The sequence below is a fragment of the Phyllobates terribilis genome, unplaced genomic scaffold (genome assembly GCF_046119375.1).
Source record: "Phyllobates terribilis strain yellow unplaced genomic scaffold, ASM4611937v1 Scaffold_8__6_contigs__length_399053987, whole genome shotgun sequence".
Classification (NCBI taxonomy): Eukaryota; Metazoa; Chordata; class Amphibia; order Anura; family Dendrobatidae; genus Phyllobates; species Phyllobates terribilis.
Genome location: NW_027362768.1, coordinates 348,313,262 through 348,341,216, shown reverse-complemented (window position 1 = coordinate 348,341,216; position 27,955 = coordinate 348,313,262). Strand labels below are relative to the sequence as shown.

At 48.6% G+C, this 27,955-nt stretch overlaps 14 non-coding genes and 1 pseudogene across 14 annotated transcripts; all 15 read right to left on the bottom strand.

Moving 5' to 3' along the window:
* Positions 1–1,004: 1,004 nt before the first annotated feature.
* LOC141158994 (U2 spliceosomal RNA) lies at positions 1,005–1,195 on the bottom strand. The gene has a single exon (XR_012249010.1). It is a non-coding gene; the product is annotated as a U2 spliceosomal RNA (small nuclear RNA).
* Positions 1,196–2,313: 1,118 nt separating this feature from the next.
* On the bottom strand, positions 2,314–2,504 carry LOC141158992 (U2 spliceosomal RNA). The gene has a single exon (XR_012249009.1). It is a non-coding gene; the product is annotated as a U2 spliceosomal RNA (small nuclear RNA).
* A 1,124-nt stretch (positions 2,505–3,628) lies between these two features.
* Positions 3,629–3,819, bottom strand: LOC141158991 (U2 spliceosomal RNA). The gene has a single exon (XR_012249008.1). It is a non-coding gene; the product is annotated as a U2 spliceosomal RNA (small nuclear RNA).
* Positions 3,820–4,943: 1,124 nt separating this feature from the next.
* Positions 4,944–5,134, bottom strand: LOC141158990 (U2 spliceosomal RNA). Its single transcript, XR_012249007.1, has one exon. It is a non-coding gene; the product is annotated as a U2 spliceosomal RNA (small nuclear RNA).
* A 1,118-nt stretch (positions 5,135–6,252) lies between these two features.
* Positions 6,253–6,443, bottom strand: LOC141159907 (U2 spliceosomal RNA). The gene has a single exon (XR_012249900.1). It is a non-coding gene; the product is annotated as a U2 spliceosomal RNA (small nuclear RNA).
* Positions 6,444–7,563: 1,120 nt separating this feature from the next.
* Positions 7,564–7,754, bottom strand: LOC141159725 (U2 spliceosomal RNA). The gene has a single exon (XR_012249725.1). It is a non-coding gene; the product is annotated as a U2 spliceosomal RNA (small nuclear RNA).
* A 1,121-nt stretch (positions 7,755–8,875) lies between these two features.
* LOC141158989 (U2 spliceosomal RNA) lies at positions 8,876–9,066 on the bottom strand. The gene has a single exon (XR_012249006.1). It is a non-coding gene; the product is annotated as a U2 spliceosomal RNA (small nuclear RNA).
* A 1,120-nt stretch (positions 9,067–10,186) lies between these two features.
* Positions 10,187–10,377, bottom strand: LOC141158988 (U2 spliceosomal RNA). Its single transcript, XR_012249005.1, has one exon. It is a non-coding gene; the product is annotated as a U2 spliceosomal RNA (small nuclear RNA).
* Positions 10,378–11,499: 1,122 nt separating this feature from the next.
* LOC141159663 (U2 spliceosomal RNA) lies at positions 11,500–11,690 on the bottom strand. The gene has a single exon (XR_012249666.1). It is a non-coding gene; the product is annotated as a U2 spliceosomal RNA (small nuclear RNA).
* Positions 11,691–12,807: 1,117 nt separating this feature from the next.
* On the bottom strand, positions 12,808–12,989 carry LOC141160153 (U2 spliceosomal RNA). Its single transcript, XR_012250122.1, has one exon. It is a non-coding gene; the product is annotated as a U2 spliceosomal RNA (small nuclear RNA).
* Positions 12,990–13,778: 789 nt separating this feature from the next.
* Positions 13,779–13,870, bottom strand: LOC141160448 (U2 spliceosomal RNA; annotated as a pseudogene).
* Positions 13,871–22,870: 9,000 nt separating this feature from the next.
* On the bottom strand, positions 22,871–23,061 carry LOC141158987 (U2 spliceosomal RNA). The gene has a single exon (XR_012249004.1). It is a non-coding gene; the product is annotated as a U2 spliceosomal RNA (small nuclear RNA).
* Positions 23,062–24,180: 1,119 nt separating this feature from the next.
* LOC141158986 (U2 spliceosomal RNA) lies at positions 24,181–24,371 on the bottom strand. Its single transcript, XR_012249003.1, has one exon. It is a non-coding gene; the product is annotated as a U2 spliceosomal RNA (small nuclear RNA).
* A 1,119-nt stretch (positions 24,372–25,490) lies between these two features.
* LOC141159496 (U2 spliceosomal RNA) lies at positions 25,491–25,681 on the bottom strand. The gene has a single exon (XR_012249502.1). It is a non-coding gene; the product is annotated as a U2 spliceosomal RNA (small nuclear RNA).
* A 1,120-nt stretch (positions 25,682–26,801) lies between these two features.
* LOC141158984 (U2 spliceosomal RNA) lies at positions 26,802–26,992 on the bottom strand. The gene has a single exon (XR_012249001.1). It is a non-coding gene; the product is annotated as a U2 spliceosomal RNA (small nuclear RNA).
* Positions 26,993–27,955: the final 963 nt, after the last annotated feature.

Sequence of the window (27,955 nt, the reverse complement as noted above, 5' to 3'; positions counted from 1 at the left end):
CTGCACTTTTCGGCTTGCTGCTGCTGCAATCCACGCGTTTTAGATCTGCATAACTCCACCTCCTTTAGCACAGTACCCTCAACCCCCGGCTGTTCCCACCCGCCTCAACACCGTTGGAAGGGAGGAGAACCAATTAAGGCGGGGGGGGGGGGGTGGAACGAGCAGCTGTCTACCCTTAGCAGGAGGGTTGCTGATTAATTACCTCTCCTGCTGCTGCTGCTGCTGCTGCTGGCTGTCCAGCAGCAGACTGAAGGTGGCTGCTGCTGTGCGCAGGTATATAAAGGCTCAGAGCCTATTATGACACGCGCAGCCAGCGTTCCATTGCCACATTCCGTCTACTGCAGGCGGGATACCTGGATGGCTGAATGTCACTGAGAAGCTCACAGAGACCGCCATAAGCAACAGTTTAAAAGAATGCCACAGACTAATCAACCAAACTTTTTGGGTTGGTTTCTCTTTTATAGTCTGCAGGCATTAAATGAAAGAAGTCAGTGTTCCAGCAGAGGGAGACAACGTTTCAGAAAAGGCATTGTAGCAAACCAAAAAAGAAATTTTAAGCGCAGCAGAGTAACCAGCTCACATACCTGTTAGCTCAGGTGAGTTTAAAAGGCTGCTGTTGATAACAAGGGCATTTGCTAAATAGATGGTGTGTGTGCAACAATATACTGAAAGGTCAATTATATTGTGCAGCTTATCTCACCACCTGTAGTTATTTAGGTGAAAGCTCCAAAATGCTTGCCTAATATGTCTGTTTATCCAAAAGGAAGTATAGAGGGAGAGCTAGATAGATAGCATTGCATTACATTACATGGCAATGCAATGCACAGTTGCTGAAGTTGAACCAAAATGAGCTTGTCATCTGGCTTCTGCAACTTTTAACATGAAAAATCCAATGAGGAGAAGAAAAGCAAAGCCAAAGAGTCCATCCCAAAATCCGACAAACAAGCCAAATGAACAAAAAGCATTGAATTCAATTCTTTCTGATTTTAGAAACTGCATTAAAGAAGGGGTGCACCGGTCCTGGAGATACTGCAATACCAGGTCAATGCGTGGAGTGGACAGAGCAAGCTCTTTTTCCATCTCCCTGTTCTAAAAATCCATTTAATATATGGTCCCCAGATAGGGGACGTATCAGATATTAAACTGATAAGAACAGATACTACACTTGATCTTAGCCAAAAGGCCGAGAAGCGATAACCAGAATTGGTTTCCGACTACGGTGCCACCCAAGGATTCTGAAAAGTCCATTTGTGGAGATGGCCACCTGGACTCCCGTTAAGAAGACATGCTGTCAACCTCTAGATCCCTCACATGCCTGCACTTTTCGGCTTGCTGCTGCTGCAATCCACGCGTTTTAGATCTGCATAACTCCACCTCTTTTAGCACAGTACCCTCAACCCCCGGCTGTCCCCACCCGCCTCAACACCGTTGGAAGGGAGGAGAACCAATTAAAGCGGGGGGGGGGGGGGGGTGGAACGAGCAGCTGTCTACCCTTAGCAGGAGGGTTGCTGATTAATTACCTCTCCTGCTGCTGCTGCTGGCTGTCCAGCAGCAGACTGAAGGTGGCTGCTGCTGTGCGCAGGTATATAAAGGCTCAGAGCCTATTATGACACGCGCAGCCAGCGTTCCATTGCCACATTCCGTCTACTGCAGGCGGGATACCTGGATGGCTGAATGTCACTGAGAAGCTCACAGAGACCGCCATAAGCAACAGTTTAAAAGAATGCCACAGACTAATCAACCAAACTTTTTGGGTTGGTTTCTCTTTTATAGTCTGCAGGCATTAAATGAAAGAAGTCAGTGTTCCAGCAGAGGGAGACAACGTTTCAGAAAAGGCATTGTAGCAAACCAAAAAAGAAATTTTAAGCGCAGCAGAGTAACCAGCTCACATACCTGTTAGCTCAGGTGAGTTTAAAAGGCTGCTGTTGATAACAAGGGCATTTGCTAAATAGATGGTGTGTGTGCAACAATATACTGAAAGGTCAATTATATTGTGCAGCTTATCTCACCACCTGTAGTTATTTAGGTGAAAGCTCCAAAATGCTTGCCTAATATGTCTGTTTATCCAAAAGGAAGTATAGAGGGAGAGCTAGATAGATAGCATTGCATTACATTACATGGCAATGCAATGCACAGTTGCTGAAGTTGAACCAAAATGAGCTTGTCATCTGGCTTCTGCAACTTTTAACATGAAAAATCCAATGAGGAGAAGAAAAGCAAAGCCAAAGAGTCCATCCCAAAATCCGACAAACAAGCCAAATGAACAAAAAGCATTGAATTCAATTCTTTCTGATTTTAGAAACTGCATTAAAGAAGGGGTGCACCGGTCCTGGAGATACTGCAATACCAGGTCAATGCGTGGAGTGGACAGAGCAAGCTCTTTTTCCATCTCCCTGTTCTAAAAATCCATTTAATATATGGTCCCCAGATAGGGGACGTATCAGATATTAAACTGATAAGAACAGATACTACACTTGATCTTAGCCAAAAGGCCGAGAAGCGATAACCAGAATTGGTTTCCGACTACGGTGCCACCCAAGGATTCTGAAAAGTCCATTTGTGGAGATGGCCACCTGGACTCCCGTTAAGAAGACATGCTGTCAACCTCTAGATCCCTCACATGCCTGCACTTTTCGGCTTGCTGCTGCTGCAATCCACGCGTTTTAGATCTGCATAACTCCACCTCTTTTAGCACAGTACCCTCAACCCCCGGCTGTTCCCACCCGCCTCAACACCGTTGGAAGGGAGGAGAACCAATTAAAGCGGGGGGGGGGGGGGGGTGGAACGAGCAGCTGTCTACCCTTAGCAGGAGGGTTGCTGATTAATTACCTCTCCTGCTGCTGCTGCTGCTGCTGGCTGTCCAGCAGCAGACTGAAGGTGGCTGCTGCTGTGCGCAGGTATATAAAGGCTCAGAGCCTATTATGACACGCGCAGCCAGCGTTCCATTGCCACATTCCGTCTACTGCAGGCGGGATACCTGGATGGCTGAATGTCACTGAGAAGCTCACAGAGACCGCCATAAGCAACAGTTTAAAAGAATGCCACAGACTAATCAACCAAACTTTTTGGGTTGGTTTCTCTTTTATAGTCTGCAGGCATTAAATGAAAGAAGTCAGTGTTCCAGCAGAGGGAGACAACGTTTCAGAAAAGGCATTGTAGCAAACCAAAAAAGAAATTTTAAGCGCAGCAGAGTAACCAGCTCACATACCTGTTAGCTCAGGTGAGTTTAAAAGGCTGCTGTTGATAACAAGGGCATTTGCTAAATAGATGGTGTGTGTGCAACAATATACTGAAAGGTCAATTATATTGTGCAGCTTATCTCACCACCTGTAGTTATTTAGGTGAAAGCTCCAAAATGCTTGCCTAATATGTCTGTTTATCCAAAAGGAAGTATAGAGGGAGAGCTAGATAGATAGCATTGCATTACATTACATGGCAATGCAATGCACAGTTGCTGAAGTTGAACCAAAATGAGCTTGTCATCTGGCTTCTGCAACTTTTAACATGAAAAATCCAATGAGGAGAAGAAAAGCAAAGCCAAAGAGTCCATCCCAAAATCCGACAAACAAGCCAAATGAACAAAAAGCATTGAATTCAATTCTTTCTGATTTTAGAAACTGCATTAAAGAAGGGGTGCACCGGTCCTGGAGATACTGCAATACCAGGTCAATGCGTGGAGTGGACAGAGCAAGCTCTTTTTCCATCTCCCTGTTCTAAAAATCCATTTAATATATGGTCCCCAGATAGGGGACGTATCAGATATTAAACTGATAAGAACAGATACTACACTTGATCTTAGCCAAAAGGCCGAGAAGCGATAACCAGAATTGGTTTCCGACTACGGTGCCACCCAAGGATTCTGAAAAGTCCATTTGTGGAGATGGCCACCTGGACTCCCGTTAAGAAGACATGCTGTCAACCTCTAGATCCCTCACATTCCTGCACTTTTCGGCTTGCTGCTGCTGCAATCCACGCGTTTTAGATCTGCATAACTCCACCTCTTTTAGCACAGTACCCTCAACCCCCGGCTGTTCCCACCCGCCTCAACACCGTTGGAAGGGAGGAGAACCAATTAAGGCGGGGGGGGGGGGGTGGAACGAGCAGCTGTCTACCCTTAGCAGGAGGGTTGCTGATTAATTACCTCTCCTGCTGCTGCTGCTGCTGCTGCTGGCTGTCCAGCAGCAGACTGAAGGTGGCTGCTGCTGTGCGCAGGTATATAAAGGCTCAGAGCCTATTATGACACGCGCAGCCAGCGTTCCATTGCCACATTCCGTCTACTGCAGGCGGGATACCTGGATGGCTGAATGTCACTGAGAAGCTCACAGAGACCGCCATAAGCAACAGTTTAAAAGAATGCCACAGACTAATCAACCAAACTTTTTGGGTTGGTTTCTCTTTTATAGTCTGCAGGCATTAAATGAAAGAAGTCAGTGTTCCAGCAGAGGGAGACAACGTTTCAGAAAAGGCATTGTAGCAAACCAAAAAAGAAATTTTAAGCGCAGCAGAGTAACCAGCTCACATACCTGTTAGCTCAGGTGAGTTTAAAAGGCTGCTGTTGATAACAAGGGCATTTGCTAAATAGATGGTGTGTGTGCAACAATATACTGAAAGGTCAATTATATTGTGCAGCTTATCTCACCACCTGTAGTTATTTAGGTGAAAGCTCCAAAATGCTTGCCTAATATGTCTGTTTATCCAAAAGGAAGTATAGAGGGAGAGCTAGATAGATAGCATTGCATTACATTACATGGCAATGCAATGCACAGTTGCTGAAGTTGAACCAAAATGAGCTTGTCATCTGGCTTCTGCAACTTTTAACATGAAAAATCCAATGAGGAGAAGAAAAGCAAAGCCAAAGAGTCCATCCCAAAATCCGACAAACAAGCCAAATGAACAAAAAGCATTGAATTCAATTCTTTCTGATTTTAGAAACTGCATTAAAGAAGGGGTGCACCGGTCCTGGAGATACTGCAATACCAGGTCAATGCGTGGAGTGGACAGAGCAAGCTCTTTTTCCATCTCCCTGTTCTAAAAATCCATTTAATATATGGTCCCCAGATAGGGGACGTATCAGATATTAAACTGATAAGAACAGATACTACACTTGATCTTAGCCAAAAGGCCGAGAAGCGATAACCAGAATTGGTTTCCGATTACGGTGCCACCCAAGGATTCTCAAAAGTCCATTTGTGGAGATGGCCACCTGGACTCCCGTTAAGAAGACATGCTGTCAACCTCTAGATCCCTCACATGCCTGCACTTTTCGGCTTGCTGCTGCTGCAATCCACGCGTTTTAGATCTGCATAACTCCACCTCTTTTAGCACAGTACCCTCAACCCCCGGCTGTTCCCACCCGCCTCAACACCGTTGGAAGGGAGGAGAACCAATTAAGGCGGGGGGGGGGGGGTGGAACGAGCAGCTGTCTACCCTTAGCAGGAGGGTTGCTGATTAATTACCTCTCCTGCTGCTGCTGCTGCTGGCTGTCCAGCAGCAGACTGAAGGTGGCTGCTGCTGTGCGCAGGTATATAAAGGCTCAGAGCCTATTATGACACGCGCAGCCAGCGTTCCATTGCCACATTCCGTCTACTGCAGGCGGGATACCTGGATGGCTGAATGTCACTGAGAAGCTCACAGAGACCGCCATAAGCAACAGTTTAAAAGAATGCCACAGACTAATCAACCAAACTTTTTGGGTTGGTTTCTCTTTTATAGTCTGCAGGCATTAAATGAAAGAAGTCAGTGTTCCAGCAGAGGGAGACAACGTTTCAGAAAAGGCATTGTAGCAAACCAAAAAAGAAATTTTAAGCGCAGCAGAGTAACCAGCTCACATACCTGTTAGCTCAGGTGAGTTTAAAAGGCTGCTGTTGATAACAAGGGCATTTGCTAAATAGATGGTGTGTGTGCAACAATATACTGAAAGGTCAATTATATTGTGCAGCTTATCTCACCACCTGTAGTTATTTAGGTGAAAGCTCCAAAATGCTTGCCTAATATGTCTGTTTATCCAAAAGGAAGTATAGAGGGAGAGCTAGATAGATAGCATTGCATTACATTACATGGCAATGCAATGCACAGTTGCTGAAGTTGAACCAAAATGAGCTTGTCATCTGGCTTCTGCAACTTTTAACATGAAAAATCCAATGAGGAGAAGAAAAGCAAAGCCAAAGAGTCCATCCCAAAATCCGACAAACAAGCCAAATGAACAAAAAGCATTGAATTCAATTCTTTCTGATTTTAGAAACTGCATTAAAGAAGGGGTGCACCGGTCCTGGAGATACTGCAATACCAGGTCAATGCGTGGAGTGGACAGAGCAAGCTCTTTTTCCATCTCCCTGTTCTAAAAATCCATTTAATATATGGTCCACAGATAGGGGACGTATCAGATATTAAACTGATAAGAACAGATACTACACTTGATCTTAGCCAAAAGGCCGAGAAGCGATAACCAGAATTGGTTTCCGACTACGGTGCCACCCAAGGATTCTGAAAAGTCCATTTGTGGAGATGGCCACCTGGACTCCCGTTAAGAAAACATGCTGTCAACCTCTAGATCCCTCACATGCCTGCACTTTTCGGCTTGCTGCTGCTGCAATCCACGCGTTTTAGATCTGCATAACTCCACCTCTTTTAGCACAGTACCCTCAAGCCCCGGCTGTTCCCACCCGCCTCAACACCGTTGGAAGGGAGGAGAACCAATTAAGGCGGGGGGGGGGGGGGGTGGAACGAGCAGCTGTCTACCCTTAGCAGGAGGGTTGCTGATTAATTACCTCTCCTGCTGCTGCTGCTGCTGGCTGTCCAGCAGCAGACTGAAGGTGGCTGCTGCTGTGCGCAGGTATATAAAGGCTCAGAGCCTATTATGACACGCGCAGCCAGCGTTCCATTGCCACATTCCGTCTACTGCAGGCGGGATACCTGGATGGCTGAATGTCACTGAGAAGCTCACAGAGACCGCCATAAGCAACAGTTTAAAAGAATGCCACAGACTAATCAACCAAACTTTTTGGGTTGGTTTCTCTTTTATAGTCTGCAGGCATTAAATGAAAGAAGTCAGTGTTCCAGCAGAGGGAGACAACGTTTCAGAAAAGGCATTGTAGCAAACCAAAAAAGAAATTTTAAGCGCAGCAGAGTAACCAGCTCACATACCTGTTAGCTCAGGTGAGTTTAAAAGGCTGCTGTTGATAACAAGGGCATTTGCTAAATAGATGGTGTGTGTGCAACAATATACTGAAAGGTCAATTATATTGTGCAGCTTATCTCACCACCTGTAGTTATTTAGGTGAAAGCTCCAAAATGCTTGCCTAATATGTCTGTTTATCCAAAAGGAAGTATAGAGGGAGAGCTAGATAGATAGCATTGCATTACATTACATGGCAATGCAATGCACAGTTGCTGAAGTTGAACCAAAATGAGCTTGTCATCTGGCTTCTGCAACTTTTAACATGAAAAATCCAATGAGGAGAAGAAAAGCAAAGCCAAAGAGTCCATCCCAAAATCCGACAAACAAGCCAAATGAACAAAAAGCATTGAATTCAATTCTTTCTGATTTTAGAAACTGCATTAAAGAAGGGGTGCACCGGTCCTGGAGATACTGCAATACCAGGTCAATGCGTGGAGTGGACAGAGCAAGCTCTTTTTCCATCTCCCTGTTCTAAAAATCCATTTACTATATGGTCCCCAGATAGGGGACGTATCAGATATTAAACTGATAAGAACAGATACTACACTTGATCTTAGCCAAAAGGCCGAGAAGCGATAACCAGAATTGGTTTCCGACTACGGTGCCACCCAAGGATTCTGAAAAGTCCATTTGTGGAGATGGCCACCTGGACTCCCGTTAAGAAGACATGCTGTCAACCTCTAGATCCCTCACATGCCTGCACTTTTCGGCTTGCTGCTGCTGCAATCCACGCGTTTTAGATCTGCATAACTCCACCTCTTTTAGCACAGTACCCTCAACCCCCGGCTGTTCCCACCCGCCTCAACACCGTTGGAAGGGAGGAGAACCAATTAAGGCGGGGGGGGGGGGGTGGAACGAGCAGCTGTCTACCCTTAGCAGGAGGGTTGCTGATTAATTACCTCTCCTGCTGCTGCTGCTGCTGCTGGCTGTCCAGCAGCAGACTGAAGGTGGCTGCTGCTGTGCGCAGGTATATAAAGGCTCAGAGCCTATTATGACACGCGCAGCCAGCGTTCCATTGCCACATTCCGTCTACTGCAGGCGGGATACCTGGATGGCTGAATGTCACTGAGAAGCTCACAGAGACCGCCATAAGCAACAGTTTAAAAGAATGCCACAGACTAATCAACCAAACTTTTTGGGTTGGTTTCTCTTTTATAGTCTGCAGGCATTAAATGAAAGAAGTCAGTGTTCCAGCAGAGGGAGACAACGTTTCAGAAAAGGCATTGTAGCAAACCAAAAAAGAAATTTTAAGCGCAGCAGAGTAACCAGCTCACATACCTGTTAGCTCAGGTGAGTTTAAAAGGCTGCTGTTGATAACAAGGGCATTTGCTAAATAGATGGTGTGTGTGCAACAATATACTGAAAGGTCAATTATATTGTGCAGCTTATCTCACCACCTGTAGTTATTTAGGTGAAAGCTCCAAAATGCTTGCCTAATATGTCTGTTTATCCAAAAGGAAGTATAGAGGGAGAGCTAGATAGATAGCATTGCATTACATTACATGGCAATGCAATGCACAGTTGCTGAAGTTGAACCAAAATGAGCTTGTCATCTGGCTTCTGCAACTTTTAACATGAAAAATCCAATGAGGAGAAGAAAAGCAAAGCCAAAGAGTCCATCCCAAAATCCGACAAACAAGCCAAATGAACAAAAAGCATTGAATTCAATTCTTTCTGATTTTAGAAACTGCATTAAAGAAGGGGTGCACCGGTCCTGGAGATACTGCAATACCAGGTCAATGCGTGGAGTGGACAGAGCAAGCTCTTTTTCCATCTCCCTGTTCTAAAAATCCATTTAATATATGGTCCCCAGATAGGGGACGTATCAGATATTAAACTGATAAGAACAGATACTACACTTGATCTTAGCCAAAAGGCCGAGAAGCGATAACCAGAATTGGTTTCCGACTACGGTGCCACCCAAGGATTCTGAAAAGTCCATTTGTGGAGATGGCCACCTGGACTCCCGTTAAGAAGACATGCTGTCAACCTCTAGATCCCTCACATGCCTGCACTTTTCGGCTTGCTGCTGCTGCAATCCACGCGTTTTAGATCTGCATAACTCCACCTCTTTTAGCACAGTACCCTCAACCCCCGGCTGTTCCCACCCGCCTCAACACCGTTGGAAGGGAGGAGAACCAATTAAGGCTGGGGGGGGGGGTGGAACGAGCAGCTGTCTACCCTTAGCAGAAGGGTTGCTGTTTAATTACCTCTCCTGCTGCTGCTGCTGCTGCTGGCTGTCCAGCAGCAGACTGAAGGTGGCTGCTGCTGTGCGCAGGTATATAAAGGCTCAGAGCCTATTATGACACGCGCAGCCAGCGTTCCATTGCCACATTCCGTCTACTGCAGGCGGGATACCTGGATGGCTGAATGTCACTGAGAAGCTCACAGAGACCGCCATAAGCAACAGTTTAAAAGAATGCCACAGACTAATCAACCAAACTTTTTGGGTTGGTTTCTCTTTTATAGTCTGCAGGCATTAAATGAAAGAAGTCAGTGTTCCAGCAGAGGGAGACAACGTTTCAGAAAAGGCATTGTAGCAAACCAAAAAAGAAATTTTAAGCGCAGCAGAGTAACCAGCTCACATATCTGTTAGCTCAGGTGAGTTTAAAAGGCTGCTGTTGATAACAAGGGCATTTGCTAAATAGATGGTGTGTGTGCAACAATATACTGAAAGGTCAATTATATTGTGCAGCTTATCTCACCACCTGTAGTTATTTAGGTGAAAGCTCCAAAATGCTTGCCTAATATGTCTGTTTATCCAAAAGGAAGTATAGAGGGAGAGCTAGATAGATAGCATTGCATTACATTACATGGTAATGCAATGCACAGTTGCTGAAGTTGAACCAAAATGAGCTTGTCATCTGGCTTCTGCAACTTTTAACATGAAAAATCCAATGAGGAGAAGAAAAGCAAAGCCAAAGAGTCCATCCCAAAATCCGACAAACAAGCCAAATGAACAAAAAGCATTGAATTCAATTCTTTCTGATTTTAGAAACTGCATTAAAGAAGGGGTGCACCGGTCCTGGAGATACTGCAATACCAGGTCAATGCGTGGAGTGGACAGAGCAAGCTCTTTTTCCATCTCCCTGTTCTAAAAATCCATTTAATATATGGTCCCCAGATAGGGGACGTATCAGATATTAAACTGATAAGAACAGATACTACACTTGATCTTAGCCAAAAGGCCGAGAAGCGATAACCAGAATTGGTTTCCGACTACGGTGCCACCCAAGGATTCTGAAAAGTCCATTTGTGGAGATGGCCACCTGGACTCCCGTTAAGAAGACATGCTGTCAACCTCTAGATCCCTCACATGCCTGCACTTTTCGGCTTGCTGCTGCTGCAATCCACGCGTTTTAGATCTGCATAACTCCACCTCTTTTAGCACAGTACCCTCAACCCCCGGCTGTTCCCACCCGCCTCAACACCGTTGGAAGGGAGGAGAACCAATTAAGGCGGGGGGGGGGGGGGTGGAACGAGCAGCTGTCTACCCTTAGCAGGAGGGTTGCTGATTAATTACCTCTCCTGCTGCTGCTGCTGCTGCTGGCTGTCCAGCAGCAGACTGAAGGTGGCTGCTGCTGTACGCAGGTATATAAAGGCTCAGAGCCTATTATGACACGCGCAGCCAGCGTTCCATTGCCACATTCCGTCTACTGCAGGCGGGATACCTGGATGGCTGAATGTCACTGAGAAGCTCACAGAGACCGCCATAAGCAACAGTTTAAAAGAATGCCACAGACTAATCAACCAAACTTTTTGGGTTGGTTTCTCTTTTATAGTCTGCAGGCATTAAATGAAAGAAGTCAGTGTTCCAGCAGAGGGAGACAACGTTTCAGAAAAGGCATTGTAGCAAACCAAAAAAGAAATTTTAAGCGCAGCAGAGTAACCAGCTCACATACCTGTTAGCTCAGGTGAGTTTAAAAGGCTGCTGTTGATAACAAGGGCATTTGCTAAATAGATGGTGTGTGTGCAACAATATACTGAAAGGTCAATTATATTGTGCAGCTTATCTCACCACCTGTAGTTATTTAGGTGAAAGCTCCAAAATGCTTGCCTAATATGTCTGTTTATCCAAAAGGAAGTATAGAGGGAGAGCTAGATAGATAGCATTGCATTACATTACATGGCAATGCAATGCACAGTTGCTGAAGTTGAACCAAAATGAGCTTGTCATCTGGCTTCTGCAACTTTTAACATGAAAAATCCAATGAGTAGAAGAAAAGCAAAGCCAAAGAGTCCATCCCAAAATCCGACAAACAAGCCAAATGAACAAAAAGCATTGAATTCAATTCTTTCTGATTTTAGAAACTGCATTAAAGAAGGGGTGCACCGGTCCTGGAGATGCTGCAATACCAGGTCAATGCGTGGAGTGGACAGAGCAAGCTCTTTTTCCATCTCCCTGTTCTAAAAATCCATTTAATATATGGTCCCCAGATAGGGGACGTATCAGATATTAAACTGATAAGAACAGATACTACACTTGATCTTAGCCAAAAGGCCGAGAAGCGATAACCAGAATTGGTTTCCGACTACGGTGCCACCCAAGGATTCTGAAAAGTCCATTTGTGGAGATGGCCACCTGGACTCCCGTTAAGAAGACATGCTGTCAACCTCTAGATCCCTCACATGCCTGCACTTTTCGGCTTGCTGCTGCTGCAATCCACGCGTTTTAGATCTGCATAACTCCACCTCTTTTAGCACAGTACCCTCAACCCCCGGCTGTTCCCACCCGCCTCAACACCGTTGGAAGGGAGGAGAACCAATTAAGGCGGGGGGGGGGGGTGGAACGAGCAGCTGTCTACCCTTAGCAGGAGGGTTGCTGATTAATTACCTCTCCTGCTGCTGCTGCTGCTGGCTGTCCAGCAGCAGACTGAAGGTGGCTGCTGCTGTGCGCAGGTATATAAAGGCTCAGAGCCTATTATGACACGCGCAGCCAGCGTTCCATTGCCACATTCCGTCTACTGCAGGCGGGATACCTGGATGGCTGAATGTCACTGAGAAGCTCACAGAGACCGCCATAAGCAACAGTTTAAAAGAATGCCACAGACTAATCAACCAAACTTTTTGGGTTGGTTTCTCTTTTATAGTCTGCAGGCATTAAATGAAAGAAGTCAGTGTTCCAGCAGAGGGAGACAACGTTTCAGAAAAGGCATTGTAGCAAACCAAAAAAGAAATTTTAAGCGCAGCAGAGTAACCAGCTCACATACCTGTTAGCTCAGGTGAGTTTAAAAGGCTGCTGTTGATAACAAGGGCATTTGCTAAATAGATGGTGTGTGTGCAACAATATACTGAAAGGTCAATTATATTGTGCAGCTTATCTCACCACCTGTAGTTATTTAGGTGAAAGCTCCAAAATGCTTGCCTAATATGTCTGTTTATCCAAAAGGAAGTATAGAGGGAGAGCTAGATAGATAGCATTGCATTACATTACATGGCAATGCAATGCACAGTTGCTGAAGTTGAACCAAAATGAGCTTGTCATCTGGCTTCTGCAACTTTTAACATGAAAAATCCAATGAGGAGAAGAAAAGCAAAGCCAAAGAGTCCATCCCAAAATCCGACAAACAAGCCAAATGAACAAAAAGCATTGAATTCAATTCTTTCTGATTTTAGAAACTGCATTAAAGAAGGGGTGCACCGGTCCTGGAGATACTGCAATACCAGGTCAATGCGTGGAGTGGACAGAGCAAGCTCTTTTTCCATCTCCCTGTTCTAAAAATCCATTTAATATATGGTCCCCAGATAGGGGACGTATCAGATATTAAACTGATAAGAACAGATTTTTCTTTTTTCGAAAGCCCGAATTCGTGTACAAAACCCGAGTGCGCTTAAAAAAGTGACAAGTGCCACAAAAAAAGTGCACTAGGATGCTGGTCTTCTTGAAACCCTCTCCAAAAGGAGAAGGGTCCCCCAAACCATTCCCCGTCCCTCCGAGCCAAAAGGCCACAGCGAGGAACAGGGACAAAAAGCCACCTCCAGCCGAAGCCAGAGGCGACCCAATCTTACCCCCAGCACCTGCCCGAGTTCTCACCCGAGCAAGGCACTGGGAGCCAAAGACTGTGCTCCCCTCCCGGAAGAGGGGAGCCAACAACGCTCTCCTCCCAAAAGAGGAGAGCCAGGGGGGTTCAGGGGGGAGCGGAACCTGATGGCCACACACTCCCCCCCTAGACCTGCCAAGAGAGGAACCCGTAAGGGAACCGCATCCCGACAAAATCCTAGTAGGACGTGACACACGTGAATAAGTGGACACACAGTGACAAAGAAATTAAATAAATAGTGAAGGTTTCACAGTATAATACTGCCCGGACCTTCGACCGGGAATTGAAAAATTCCCCATCCTAAGGCCAGAAGGCCCGGAATGAGGGTGTGTGCGAAGAAAGAAAATTTGAAGTGCTTGTGCAAATGTGCCATAAACTCAAGTGGGGTTCCCAATCCCAGTGAGTTAAGGCACCCCAGGGTCACCACTCCGGGGGCACTTCACACTTCGGGCTTTCGATCTTCCCCGGCCCAATGGCGTCGATCCTGGGGGGCCATGCTTTCCACCAGATGACTATATTAGCCACCTGGCGTACTAACAAGCGCCTAAACCCCAGTGTGCATAATGTATCAATCTACTAGGGCGGCCAACATCCAAAACCGCCTTTTCGAAAGATACTACACTTGATCTTAGCCAAAAGGCCGAGAAGCGATAACCAGAATTGGTTTCCGACTACGGTGCCACCCAAGGATTCTGAAAAGTCCATTTGTGGAGATGGCCACCTGGACTCCCGTTAAGAAGACATGCTGTCAACCTCTAGGTCCCTCACATGCCTGCACTTTTCGGCTTGCTGCTGCTGCAATCCACGCGTTTTAGATCTGCATAACTCCACCTCTTTTAGCACAGTACCCTCAACCCCCGGCTGTTCCCACCCGCCTCAACACCGTTGGAAGGGAGGAGAACCAATTAAGGCGGGGGGGGGGGTGGAACGAGCAGCTGTCTACCCTTAGCAGGAGGGTTGCTGATTAATTACCTCTCCTGCTGCTGCTGCTGCTGCTGGCTGTCCAGCAGCAGACTGAAGGTGGCTGCTGCTGTGCGCAGGTATATAAAGGCTCAGAGCCTATTATGACACGCGCAGCCAGCGTTCCATTGCCACATTCCGTCTACTGCAGGCGGGATACCTGGATGGCTGAATGTCACTGAGAAGCTCACAGAGACCGCCATAAGCAACAGTTTAAAAGAATGCCACAGACTAATCAACCAAACTTTTTGGGTTGGTTTCTCTTTTATAGTCTGCAGGCATTAAATGAAAGAAGTCAGTGTTCCAGCAGAGGGAGACAACGTTTCAGAAAAGGCATTGTAGCAAACCAAAAAAGAAATTTTAAGCGCAGCAGAGTAACCAGCTCACATACCTGTTAGCTCAGGTGAGTTTAAAAGGCTGCTGTTGATAACAAGGGCATTTGCTAAATAGATGGTGTGTGTGCAACAATATACTGAAAGGTCAATTATATTGTGCAGCTTATCTCACCACCTGTAGTTATTTAGGTGAAAGCTCCAAAATGCTTGCCTAATATGTCTGTTTATCCAAAAGGAAGTGTGACACCCCAGGGGTCTGGTTGCCACGGTGATAGAGATATTACGTCTGAGAGCAGGTGGGAGGTCCTTTGGTCAGGGATCCTGTGCATGCCACACCTCCTGCCCAGTCTTGGGAGGGGAAGGACTTCCCCTATATAAACCCGGGGCTGAGGCAGGGTTAGTGAGAAAGAAGACAGAACAAGAGTAGAGAAGAGAAGCAGCATAGCAAGGAAACATCAGGAGCTCTGTGGGGAGCAGTGTTACAACGAGTCAGGGGCTGGCAGCTGCAGAGCTCGCCCTGACTGAGAAGATTTCTTACCGGACCCGGAGTCCGAGGCTGTGGGGACTAACTCCTACCCAGCAGCAGAAACCGTCCGGCAGAGGACTTCAGGTCCTCTGGCCCAGAAGCCCGAAGGCACGGTCACACGCGTGGGACCAGCACCGCCATCGTGGAGCGGAAGCCATTAGAAGGCCCCGAGTCACCGGCCATACGGGTGAGCACCACACTGTACACTCAGGGACGTGGGCTACTTATTCTCGCCTCTAGCAAGGTAGCCAGAAGAGTACAGTTAGTTGGGAAGGCCTACAACTCCGCCTGGCCAGGGGAGATCCCATCTGCTCAAGGACTGACCAGGCCCCGATCACTAGCAAGTACTCCGGGAGGGTCTATCTTTGTCACCAGTAAAGACCCTGAACTACACCGCACCGTCTCTGAGTGGTTCCTGCTACCCCCATCATCCACGTCGGCTGCCCTGAGGCCATACCCCTCCCGTTGGGGGTTATACCATCCACGCTGCACCATCCTTCCACCGGCCTCAGCGGTCTGCCCTGCAGCGGCAGCTCCATAGCTGCATTCAACGGGTGGCGTAGTCATCAACCATTTACCGCTAACAGACTGCCGTCCAGTTTGACTCCCTGGGCACGGACCGGGTCACCGCCACGAGACTACAACCCTAAACAGATCCGGCTCCGGGTAAGCTCCCGCGTGCGCAACGCAGCGCGACACAGGCCCAGGGGCGCGTCAACTTTGGCGTAGTCGGCAGGATCTCGTGCCCGCAACCACCGGGTACTGCGTGCCTGAAAAGCAAAGACTGTTCAAACTTACCAGTGGTGAAGATTCCCGCCATCCGCGAAGTTTTCCCGCCATCCGGCACCATCTTCGACCTTCTTCCCGCCATCCGTGGAGTTTTCCCGCCATTGGACGCCATCTTGAGGACGCCGCGCGGGAAGAAGAGGGGCGTGGACTCCGAAAGCGCGCGAGAACTGAAGCCCCGCCTCACGTCCGGACGTTGCGTAAGGTCCTGGAAGGAGCCCAGCAGACGCCGACGTCACCGGAGCGCGACGGAAGGTCCTCAACCCTGACGATCCACTGCGGAGCCGCGGCCTACGGAACAGGATCATCGCAAGGTAGGCCACGGTCCACTAGGGGGGAGGAAGATGTCGGATACGGAGGAGAGCTTCACTGCCTCAACCCCCGCCAGCGCCACCGCTGCTGCAGTTATGCCCTTCACCATGCCCTATATCCCGGGAGCAGCTTGGTTACCCCAGTACTCAGGGGAGTCACATACCCTGCATGACTTTAGAGAAAAGCTGGATAGCCTCTTCCAGGTGTACCCCCTCACAGAAGAGCAAAAAGTGAGCATCCTGGTGGCCCAACTAACCGGGGCAGCCAAAAGGGAAGTAAAATCCTGGCCACCTGGGAGGAAGACTGTCGCAGGGATACTAACCCGGCTGAAGGACACCTTTGATACCCGCACCTCAGCCGAGATTAAGCTTAGATTCTACGGGTGCAAGCAGCGAGCGCATGAGAGTATAAGGGATTATGCACTAAACCTACAAGAGGCCCTGAGGGCCATAAAGCAGACCGACCCTGATGGGGTGGGAAACGAGGACAGGCTGTTGACTGAACAATTTATAGAGGGTTTATATTGCAATGCCCACCGAACCCAGTTGCGGGCAATGGCCTTACAGGATCCCCATCTGGACTTTGCACAGTTCAAGGACAGAGCCATCCGGGTGCTCCGAGAACCGGCACCGGGTGGCGTTGTGACCCACAGGCGCCCAGCTATCACTTACCACCAGGAGGCGGCGCCCTTGTCGGCAGGGCCTGTGGGAGCTGATGCGCAGGCTTTGGACAATGACCCAGCTCCAGACCTACGCCATCAGGTCCAAGAGCTAGCTAAGAGCGTTGCTGCGCTAACCCGAACTGTGCAGTCTTTACAGGTTTCCACCCCAGGGAAGATCCAGCTGGCATCCAGACCGGAGGACATCCCGTGGCGTCGACCAAGGAGGACCCCACCGGCCAGAGGAAGACCCAGTGACCGATACAGCGAGGACGGACGACCCATCTGCCGCCGCTGCAATCAACCCGGACATATGGAAAGGTACTGTTCTTTAAACGGGCACAACCTGGGGTAGAGGGCCAACCCCCAGGAAAAAGATCACCAGGCCCATCGAACTGGCGCGACAGATATGTGGGAGGACGTCCAGTCTTGCCTGTGGTACTGGATGGCATTCCCATGAGTGCCCTACTGGACACCGGGTCACAGGTCACCACCATCCCGTACGTGCTCTTTAAGCAGTACTGGAATGACTCGGATATTAGCCGCTACCCTGACGACGACTTGAGTATCATCGCCAGCAATGGCCAGCCCGTGCCACAGATCGGATTTAAAGAGGTGACCATCAAACTCGGTAGAGTCGAACTGGCCGCACAGGGACTGATCATTGTAGATATTGACAGACATGAGAGTCACCCAAAAATAACTCTGGGAACTAATGTAATTGAAAATTGTCTTGCAGAGGTGATTTTCCTTTTACAGCAGGTTGCCAAGAACGCCAGCTCCGGCGAGCAGCGGGTGCTCCAGAAAGAGATCCGGGCACTGATGCGACGGCAACAAGTGGAACTCTCCGGCGGTGAGATTGGTAGCGTAAGAATGTGTGACCCTTTTCCTATTGCCATGCCCCCAAAAAGTGAAATGATGATTTGGTGCAGGGCAGCTATTGGTCTGAGAGGTAGAGATTACCAGGCAATGGTAGAACCAGTTTACTCGGACAGTAGGCCCACCATTTTGACAGCACGGGGGGTGGTCGATGTACGCCATGGGAGGGTGCCCGTTCGCATAATAAATATTGGGGAGAGGGAAGTGTACCTGCCCCGGTATGCCACGCTAGCCAAATTATATACCATTAACCAAAATTCTATACAATCTGTGGAACCCTTGCCTCCATCTCACCCGGAGGAAGGTAACGGCTCTAAGAAAAACATGGAGGACTGGTGTCAGCAACTACATCTGGGTACTGACTCCACTCCCGCACACCAGAAACAAGGAGTCTATCGGGTGGTTCAAGAGAACGAGAGAGTGTTCAGTAAACACCCGTTAGACTTCGGGCGAGTCAAGGGGGTAGAACACCACATCCCCACGGGAGACCATCCTCCTATAAAAGAGAGGTATCGACCCGTACCCCCTGCTCACTACCAACACGCCAAGGGGATGCTTAGAGACATGAAGGAGGCTGGGGTGATCAGGGATAGCTGTAGCCCCTGGGCAGCTCCACTAGTCTTAGTCAGAAAAAAAGACAACACCATGAGGATGTGTGTAGATTACCGGAAAATCAACCGTATCACACACAAGGATGCGTACCCCTTGCCAAGGATAGAGGAGTCATTGGCTGCTTTAAGATCTGCTAACTTCTTCTCTACCTTGGATCTCACTGGCGGGTACTGGCAGGTTCCTGTAGCAGAGGCGGACCGGGAGAAGACCGCATTCACCACCCCGTTGGGACTTAGCGAGTTCACCTGCATGCCGTTTGGACTCTGCAACGCACCAGGAACCTTCCAACGCCTAATGGAGTGTTGTCTGGGCCACAGAAACTTCGAGACGGTCCTGTTGTACCTGGACGATGTCATCGTATATTCCAAGACGTATGAGGACCACCTGAAACACCTGGCGGAAGTGTTCGAGGCTCTGGCGAGTTACGGCCTAAAGGTGAAACCCTCCAAGTGTCACCTCCTGAAACCAAAGGTGCAGTACCTGGGACACGTAGTGAGCGCTGACGGAGTGGCTCCCGACCCTGATAAGATCACCGCAATTAAGGAATGGCCAAGCCCCTCCAGCGTAAAAGAAGTGCGGCAGTTCCTCGGGTTGGTAGGCTACTACCGAAGGTTTATTCCCGGTTTCACCAAAAAGGCAGCACCTATGCAGGACCTCCTGATAGGCCAGTCCCGGAAGGCCAAGAACCAGAAGCCGCCCTTCAAATGGGAGGAGCTGGAAGAAGAGTCCTTCCGCCAGCTGAAGATGGCCCTCACGGGGGACGAAATCCTGGCGTACCCGGATTATAGCCAGCCCTTTATCCTCTACACCGACGCCAGTAACATCGGGCTAGGAGCCGTACTGTCCCAGATCCAGCAGGGGAAGGAACGAGTAATCGCCTACGCCAGCCGAAAACTGCGACCCACCGAAAGGAACCCCGAGAATTACAGCTCATTTAAGCTAGAGTTCCTGGCCGTGGTATGGGCAGTCACTGAGCGCTTTAAGCATTACCTCGCTTCTTCCCGGTTCACCGTGTACACGGATAACAACCCGTTGACACACCTGGACACGGCAAGACTCGGTGCCCTGGAGCAGAGGTGGATGGCCCGTCTGTCCAACTACGAGTTCACAATCAAATACCGGGCAGGACGCTCCAATACCAACGCGGACGCCCTGTCCAGGATGCCCAACCTGCCGGACGGAGGAGAAGATCCGGAGGGACTGGAAGAAGTTGAACTCCCTGCGTTCCACCGTCATGGGACTATCCAGTATTCCCACCGGGTAAGGAGTAAGCAGGCTGCTACGTTGAACCCCTTACCCCACTACAACTGGGCGGAAACGCAAGACAGCGACCCTGCCGTCCGACTGGTGAAGGAGATGCTGACTCGGCCGGAGGCTCGCCTTGAACCAGACGCTCCGGAGGAAGCCAAACAACTATGGGCAGAGAAGAGTCGACTGTTCCTTTACAAAGGGAAGTTGTGCCGCAGAATGGTTAACTCCCGGACGCATGAATTACTCTGGCAAGTAGTGGTGCCACGAAGAGACGCAGCCATGGTGATGGAGGCATACCACGACGGAGCTGGACACTTCGGGTGGAAAAAGCTGGAGTTCCTGCTGCGTGAGCGGTTCCACTGGGTAGGCATGAGGGGAACCATCGAGAAGTGGTGCAGAGACTGTGGCCCGTGCAACCTGAGAAGGAAGGACCGAGCCAGCCAGAAGACTCCCCTGCAGTCCATCGTCACCCGGCAACCGTTGGAACTGGTAGCCTTGGATCATGTAAAACTGACCCCAAGCAGAAGTGGCTACGTCTACGCGTTAACCATCGTGGATCATTACTCCCGGTTCTTGGTTGTCGTCCCCGTCAAGGACTTAACGGCTCAAACAGCAGCTAGAGCCTTCCAGCAGCACTTCTGCCGTCCACACGGGTACCCGGACCAAGTGCTGACGGACCAGGGACCTGCCTTTGAAGCGGAGGTCTTTCAGGAATTTTGCAATCTGTATGGCTGCCGGAAGATAAGGACGACACCCTACCATCCGCAAACTAATGGACTTTGTGAGAAAATGAACCAGGTGGTAATGGATCTTCTAAAAACGTTGCCCCTGGAAGAACGCAGTCTGTGGCCTGAGAAGTTGCCCGATCTGGTGGACCTATACAACCACATCCCGGTAGGTTCCACCAACTGTACCCCGGCTTACCTAATGAGGGCAAGACCTGGTAAGTTACCTGTTGACCTGGAAATGGGAGTCCTGACACCCGAGGACACTTCACCAGAAACAGACTGGGACACAGAGAGGCAGCAGCAGTACCGGAGGGTACAGGAGAGCGTGGAGCGAAGTCTCTGTCAGGCTAGGGAAAGACAAGAGAAAACTTACAACCAGTATGCTCCCGCTGTTCCCCTGGTACCCGGAGAGCAGGTCTTGAAGAGGAAGAGACGGCTCCACAAGTTGGACGACCAGTGGGAGAAGGACCCGTACACCGTACTGCCCTCAAGCCACGAGAACCCGAAGGTTTGTACCATCAGTAAAGACGGAGGGGAAACCACAGCCATTGTATCCCGGGACCACCTGAAGAAGTGTCCCGAACAACTGAGAAACTCTGAAGAGGAACAAGAAGACCATCGACCCGTAGAGGAAAGGGAAGATATGGTTAGTACTGTGCTCGGGGACTTCCCTCGGTCTTGGACTCAAGTCGATGGTGCAGTTGTGGTACCCGTACTCACCTTCCTCCAACCAGCATCCCAAGCACCTACGGAGCAACAGGTTGAGCTGGAAGAACAGCCGGTCCAGGAGGCAGAAGACTCCACACAAGCAGAACAGGAGGATCAACCCTCTGCTTATAGTGAGCCTGCCGTACCCCTAGTGAGACAAAGAGCCGGTAGACAGCTGCCCAGTTTACCCTTGACAGCTCCTACACCCTGTAGTTCAGGGCCAGACAGTCAGCTCCGTAGGTCCACTAGGGCCACTAGAGGCCAGTTACCCGCACGCTGGAGGATTTGAAGTGTATAAATTGTTTTATTTATGTTTATCTGTGTATTGTTGCTTGTGTATAATTTTGTGTTTCCAGTTATTTTTAGGAATCCTTGGTGGATTTACCGGGAATCCTTGTACATAGTTGGAGCGTAACCCAGGATGGACTAGAGACTGTTAAGGACTCGGGGTAGGACAGACCCCTACCTGGTTACGTCTCCCTGTTTTGGTGAAATGGACACCTTTGTTTTTCTTCAAAGACTGCACCCGGTTGCGGACACGCCGTGACCATCTTATTGTGTTTCCTTATTGTATTTTATTGTTATTGTTATACCCTGTTATGTTTACAAAAGTGTGTTTAGTCCCGGAGTACTAAATTTCACTAGGGGGGAATGTGACACCCCAGGGGTCTGGTTGCCACAGTGATAGAGATATTACGTCTGAGAGCAGGTGGGAGGTCCTTTGGTCAGGGATCCTGTGCATGCCACACCTCCTGCCCAGTCTTGGGAGGGGAAGGACTTCCCCTATATAAACCCGGGGCTGAGGCAGGGTTAGTGAGAAAGAAGACAGAACAAGAGTAGAGAAGAGAAGCAGCATAGCAAGGAAACATCAGGAGCTCTGTGGGGAGCAGTGTTACAACGAGTCAGGGGCTGGCAGCTGCAGAGCTCGCCCTGAATGAGAAGATTTCTTACCGGACCCGGAGTCCGAGGCTGTGGGGACTAACTCCTACCCAGCAGCAGAAACCGTCCGGCAGAGGACTTCAGGTCCTCTGGCCCAGAAGCCCGAAGGCACGGTCACACGCGTGGGACCAGCACCGCCATCGTGGAGCGGAAGCCATTAGAAGGCCCCGAGTCACCGGCCATACGGGTGAGCACCACACGGTACACTCAGGGACGTGGGCTACTTATTCTCGCCTCTAGCAAGGTAGCCAGAAGAGTACAGTTAGTTGGGAAGGCCTACAACTCCGCCTGGCCAGGGGAGATCCCATCTGCTCAAGGACTGACCAGGCCCCGATCACTAGCAAGTACTCCGGGAGGGTCTATCTTTGTCACCAGTAAAGACCCTGAACTACACCGCACCGTCTCTGAGTGGTTCCTGCTACCCCCATCATCCACGTCGGCTGCCCTGAGGCCATACCCCTCCCGTTGGGGGTTATACCATCCACGCTGCACCATCCTTCCACCGGCCTCAGCGGTCTGCCCTGCAGCGGCAGCTCCATAGCTGCATTCAACGGGTGGCGTAGTCATCAACCATTTACCGCTAACAGACTGCCGTCCAGTTTGACTCCCTGGGCACGGACCGGGTCACCGCCACGAGACTACAACCCTAAACAGATCCGGCTCCGGGTAAGCTCCCGCGTGCGCAACGCAGCGCGACACAGGCCCAGGGGCGCGTCAGAAGTATAGAGGGAGAGCTAGATAGATAGCATTGCATTACATTACATGGCAATGCAATGCACAGTTGCTGAAGTTGAACCAAAATGAGCTTGTCATCTGGCTTCTGCAACTTTTAACATGAAAAATCCAATGAGGAGAAGAAAAGCAAAGCCAAAGAGTCCATCCCAAAATCCGACAAACAAGCCAAATGAACAAAAAGCATTGAATTCAATTCTTTCTGATTTTAGAAACTGCATTAAAGAAGGGGTGCACCGGTCCTGGAGATACTGCAATACCAGGTCAATGCGTGGAGTGGACAGAGCAAGCTCTTTTTCCATCTCCCTGTTCTAAAAATCCATTTAATATATGGTCCCCAGATAGGGGACGTATCAGATATTAAACTGATAAGAACAGATACTACACTTGATCTTAGCCAAAAGGCCGAGAAGCGATAACCAGAATTGGTTTCCGACTACGGTGCCACCCAAGGATTCTGAAAAGTCCATTTGTGGAGATGGCCACCTGGACTCCCGTTAAGAAGACATGCTGTCAACCTCTAGATCCCTCACATGCCTGCACTTTTCGGCTTGCTGCTGCTGCAATCCACGCGTTTTAGATCTGCATAACTCCACCTCTTTTAGCACAGTACCCTCAACCCCCGGCTGTTCCCACCCGCCTCAACACCGTTGGAAGGGAGGAGAACCAATTAAGGCGGGGGGGGGGGTGGAACGAGCAGCTGTCTACCCTTAGCAGGAGGGTTGCTGATTAATTACCTCTCCTGCTGCTGCTGCTGCTGCTGGCTGTCCAGCAGCAGACTGAAGGTGGCTGCTGCTGTGCGCAGGTATATAAAGGCTCAGAGCCTATTATGACACGCGCAGCCAGCGTTCCATTGCCACATTCCGTCTACTGCAGGCGGGATACCTGGATGGCTGAATGTCACTGAGAAGCTCACAGAGACCGCCATAAGCAACAGTTTAAAAGAATGCCACAGACTAATCAACCAAACTTTTTGGGTTGGTTTCTCTTTTATAGTCTGCAGGCATTAAATGAAAGAAGTCAGTGTTCCAGCAGAGGGAGACAACGTTTCAGAAAAGGCATTGTAGCAAACCAAAAAAGAAATTTTAAGCGCAGCAGAGTAACCAGCTCACATACCTGTTAGCTCAGGTGAGTTTAAAAGGCTGCTGTTGATAACAAGGGCATTTGCTAAATAGATGGTGTGTGTGCAACAATATACTGAAAGGTCAATTATATTGTGCAGCTTATCTCACCACCTGTAGTTATTTAGGTGAAAGCTCCAAAATGCTTGCCTAATATGTCTGTTTATCCAAAAGGAAGTATAGAGGGAGAGCTAGATAGATAGCATTGCATTACATTACATGGCAATGCAATGCACAGTTGCTGAAGTTGAACCAAAATGAGCTTGTCATCTGGCTTCTGCAACTTTTAACATGAAAAATCCAATGAGGAGAAGAAAAGCAAAGCCAAAGAGTCCATCCCAAAATCCGACAAACAAGCCAAATGAACAAAAAGCATTGAATTCAATTCTTTCTGATTTTAGAAACTGCATTAAAGAAGGGGTGCACCGGTCCTGGAGATACTGCAATACCAGGTCAATGCGTGGAGTGGACAGAGCAAGCTCTTTTTCCATCTCCCTGTTCTAAAAATCCATTTAATATATGGTCCCCAGATAGGGGACGTATCAGATATTAAACTGATAAGAACAGATACTACACTTGATCTTAGCCAAAAGGCCGAGAAGCGATAACCAGAATTGGTTTCCGACTACGGTGCCACCCAAGGATTCTGAAAAGTCCATTTGTGGAGATGGCCACCTGGACTCCCGTTAAGAAGACATGCTGTCAACCTCTAGATCCCTCACATGCCTGCACTTTTCGGCTTGCTGCTGCTGCAATCCACGCGTTTTAGATCTGCATAACTCCACCTCTTTTAGCACAGTACCCTCAACCCCCGGCTGTTCCCACCCGCCTCAACACCGTTGGAAGGGAGGAGAACCAATTAAGGCGGGGGGGGGGGTGGAACGAGCAGCTGTCTACCCTTAGCAGGAGCGTTGCTGATTAATTACCTCTCCTGCTGCTGCTGCTGCTGCTGGCTGTCCAGCAGCAGACTGAAGGTGGCTGCTGCTGTGCGCAGGTATATAAAGGCTCAGAGCCTATTATGACACGCGCAGCCAGCGTTCCATTGCCACATTCCGTCTACTGCAGGCGGGATACCTGGATGGCTGAATGTCACTGAGAAGCTCACAGAGACCGCCATAAGCAACAGTTTAAAAGAATGCCACAGACTAATCAACCAAACTTTTTGGGTTGGTTTCTCTTTTATAGTCTGCAGGCATTAAATGAAAGAAGTCAGTGTTCCAGCAGAGGGAGACAACGTTTCAGAAAAGGCATTGTAGCAAACCAAAAAAGAAATTTTAAGCGCAGCAGACTAACCAGCTCACATACCTGTTAGCTCAGGTGAGTTTAAAAGGCTGCTGTTGATAACAAGGGCATTTGCTAAATAGATGGTGTGTGTGCAACAATATACTGAAAGGTCAATTATATTGTGCAGCTTATCTCACCACCTGTAGTTATTTAGGTGAAAGCTCCAAAATGCTTGCCTAATATGTCTGTTTATCCAAAAGGAAGTATAGAGGGAGAGCTAGATAGATAGCATTGCATTACATTACATGGCAATGCAATGCACAGTTGCTGAAGTTGAACCAAAATGAGCTTGTCATCTGGCTTCTGCAACTTTTAACATGAAAAATCCAATGAGGAGAAGAAAAGCAAAGCCAAAGAGTCCATCCCAAAATCCGACAAACAAGCCAAATGAACAAAAAGCATTGAATTCAATTCTTTCTGATTTTAGAAACTGCATTAAAGAAGGGGTGCACCGGTCCTGGAGATACTGCAATACCAGGTCAATGCGTGGAGTGGACAGAGCAAGCTCTTTTTCCATCTCCCTGTTCTAAAAATCCATTTAACATATGGTCCCCAGATAGGGGACGTATCAGATATTAAACTGATAAGAACAGATACTACACTTGATCTTAGCCAAAAGGCCGAGAAGCGATAACCAGAATTGGTTTCCGACTACGGTGCCACCCAAGGATTCTGAAAAGTCCATTTGTGGAGATGGCCACCTGGACTCCCGTTAAGAAGACATGCTGTCAACCTCTAGATCCCTCACATGCCTGCACTTTTCGGCTTGCTGCTGCTGCAATCCACGCGTTTTAGATCTGCATAACTCCACCTCTTTTAGCACAGTACCCTCAACCCCCGGCTGTTCCCACCCGCCTCAACACCGTTGGAAGGGAGGAGAACCAATTAAGGCGGGGGGGGGGGGTGGAACGAGCAGCTGTCTACCCTTAGCAGGAGGGTTGCTGATTAATTACCTCTCCTGCTGCTGCTGCTGCTGCTGGCTGTCCAGCAGCAGACTGAAGGTGGCTGCTGCTGTGCGCAGGTATATAAAGGCTCAGAGCCTATTATGACACGCGCAGCCAGCGTTCCATTGCCACATTCCGTCTACTGCAGGCGGGATACCTGGATGGCTGAATGTCACTGAGAAGCTCACAGAGACCGCCATAAGCAACAGTTTAAAAGAATGCCACAGACTAATCAACCAAACTTTTTGGGTTGGTTTCTCTTTTATAGTCTGCAGGCATTAAATGAAAGAAGTCAGTGTTCCAGCAGAGGGAGACAACGTTTCAGAAAAGGCATTGTAGCAAACCAAAAAAGAAATTTTAAGCGCAGCAGAGTAACCAGCTCACATACCTGTTAGCTCAGGTGAGTTTAAAAGGCTGCTGTTGATAACAAGGGCATTTGCTAAATAGATGGTGTGTGTGCAACAATATACTGAAAGGTCAATTATATTGTGCAGCTTATCTCACCACCTGTAGTTATTTAGGTGAAAGCTCCAAAATGCTTGCCTAATATGTCTGTTTATCCAAAAGGAAGTATAGAGGGAGAGCTAGATAGATAGCATTGCATTACATTACATGGCAATGCAATGCACAGTTGCTGAAGTTGAACCAAAATGAGCTTGTCATCTGGCTTCTGCAACTTTTAACATGAAAAATCCAATGAGGAGAAGAAAAGCAAAGCCAAAGAGTCCATCCCAAAATCCGACAAACAAGCCAAATGAACAAAAAGCATTGAATTCAATTCTTTCTGATTTTAGAAACTGCATTAAAGAAGGGGTGCACCGGTCCTGGAGATACTGCAATACCAGGTCAATGCGTGGAGTGGACAGAGCAAGCTCTTTTTCCATCTCCCTGTTCTAAAAATCCATTTAATATATGGTCCCCAGATAGGGGACGTATCAGATATTAAACTGATAAGAACAGATACTACACTTGATCTTAGCCAAAAGGCCGAGAAGCGATAACCAGAATTGGTTTCCGACTACGGTGCCACCCAAGGATTCTGAAAAGTCCATTTGTGGAGATGGCCACCTGGACTCCCGTTAAGAAGACATGCTGTCAACCTCTAGATCCCTCACATGCCTGCACTTTTCGGCTTGCTGCTGCTGCAATCCACGCGTTTTAGATCTGCATAACTCCACCTCTTTTAGCACAGTACCCTCAACCCCCGGCTGTTCCCACCCGCCTCAACACCGTTGGAAGGGAGGAGAACCAATTAAGGCGGGGGGGGGGTGGAACGAGCAGCTGTCTACCCTTAGCAGGAGGGTTGCTGATTAATTACCTCTCCTGCTGCTGCTGCTGCTGCTGGCTGTCCAGCAGCAGACTGAAGGTGGCTGCTGCTGTGCGCAGGTATATAAAGGCTCAGAGCCTATTATGACACGCGCAGCCAGCGTTCCATTGCCACATTCCGTCTACTGCAGGCGGGATACCTGGATGGCTGAATGTCACTGAGAAGCTCACAGAGACCGCCATAAGCAACAGTTTAAAAGAATGCCACAGACTAATCAACCAAACTTTTTGGGTTGGTTTCTCTTTTATAGTCTGCAGGCATTAAATGAAAGAAGTCAGTGTTCCAGCAGAGGGAGACAACGTTTCAGAAAAGGCATTGTAGCAAACCAAAAAAGAAATTTTAAGCGCAGCAGAGTAACCAGCTCACATACCTGTTAGCTCAGGTGAGTTTAAAAGGCTGCTGTTGATAACAAGGGCATTTGCTAAATAGATGGTGTGTGTGCAACAATATACTGAAAGGTCAATTATATTGTGCAGCTTATCTCACCACCTGTAGTTATTTAGGTGAAAGCTCCAAAATGCTTGCCTAATATGTCTGTTTATCCAAAAGGAAGTATAGAGGGAGAGCTAGATAGATAGCATTGCATTACATTACATGGCAATGCAATGCACAGTTGCTGAAGTTGAACCAAAATG